Genomic DNA, 1,015 nt, shown 5'->3' with positions numbered 1-1,015 from the left:
GGCTTGGTGCCACATGCCTGTAGTCCCAGCTTCTTGTGATGCATGAGTCCCAGCTTCTTGAGGCACGAGAATTGCTTGAACCCGGGAGGTGGAGGTTGCAGTGAGCAGAGATTGCGCTGCTCAGAGAGTGCACTGCACTTCAGCCTGGGTGACACAGCAAGACTCTGTCTCAAGAAAAAAAAAAAAAGAAAAAAGAAAGAAAGAGTGCTCGCTTTGGCAGCATATGTACTAAAATTGGAATGATACAGAGATTAGCATGGCTCCTGTGCAAGGATGACACCAATTCCAAAGCATTCCATATAAGAAATAAAGAAAGGGAAGGGAAGAAAGAAAGGGAAGAAAGGGAAGAAAGAAAGAAAGAAAGAAAGAAAGAAAGAAAGAAAGAAAGAAAGAAAGAAAGAAAGAAAGAAAGAAAGAAAGAAAGAAAGAAAGGAAGGAAGGAAGGAAGGAAGGAAGGAAGGAAGGAAGGAAGGAAGGAAGGAAGGAGAAAAGAGAGAGAGAAAGAAAGAAAGAAAGAAAGAAAAAGAAAGAAAGAAAGAGAAAGAAAGAAAGAAAGAAAGAAAGAAAGGAGGGAGGGAGGGAGGGAGGGAAGGAAGGAAGGAAGGAAGGGAAAGAAAAGAAAAGAAAGAGAAAGGAAGGAAGGAAGGAAAGAAAGAAGAGAAAGAAAGAAAGAAAGAAAGAAAGAAAGAAAGAAAGAAAGAAAGAAAAGAAAGAAAGAAAGAAAGAAAGAAAGAAAGAAAAAAAGAAAGAAAGAAAGAAAGAAAGAAAGAAAGAAAGAAAGAAAGAAAGAAAGAAAGAAAGAAAGAAAGAAAGAAAGAAAGAAGGAAAGAAAGAGAAAGAGAGTTGAGGTAGGGGTTTTACATTTGTCCTTCAACTGTGAGCTGACCATAGTGACTTCCCTGCTGTCCACATAAGGGTGATTGGTTGTTGTGCCCGGTGTTGGCTGCTGCTACCAACAATTTCCCTGTATGCTGAGAGGACACACAGGCTGCTACTAAGAGAGACCAGAGGTGTA

General features: G+C 40.1%; 1 non-coding gene across 1 annotated transcript; it reads left to right on the top strand.

The window, feature by feature from the left end:
• Positions 1-204: 204 nt before the first annotated feature.
• On the top strand, positions 205-308 carry LOC126961886 (U6 spliceosomal RNA). Its single transcript, XR_007728471.1, has one exon. It is a non-coding gene; the product is annotated as a U6 spliceosomal RNA (small nuclear RNA).
• The last annotated feature ends 707 nt before the right edge of the window (positions 309-1,015 follow it).

This window comes from Macaca thibetana, chromosome 8 (assembly GCF_024542745.1).
Source record: "Macaca thibetana thibetana isolate TM-01 chromosome 8, ASM2454274v1, whole genome shotgun sequence".
In the NCBI taxonomy this organism is placed as follows: domain Eukaryota; kingdom Metazoa; phylum Chordata; class Mammalia; order Primates; family Cercopithecidae; genus Macaca; species Macaca thibetana.
Note: the sequence above shows the minus strand (reverse complement) of the source record. Positions and strands in the feature narration are given on the sequence as shown.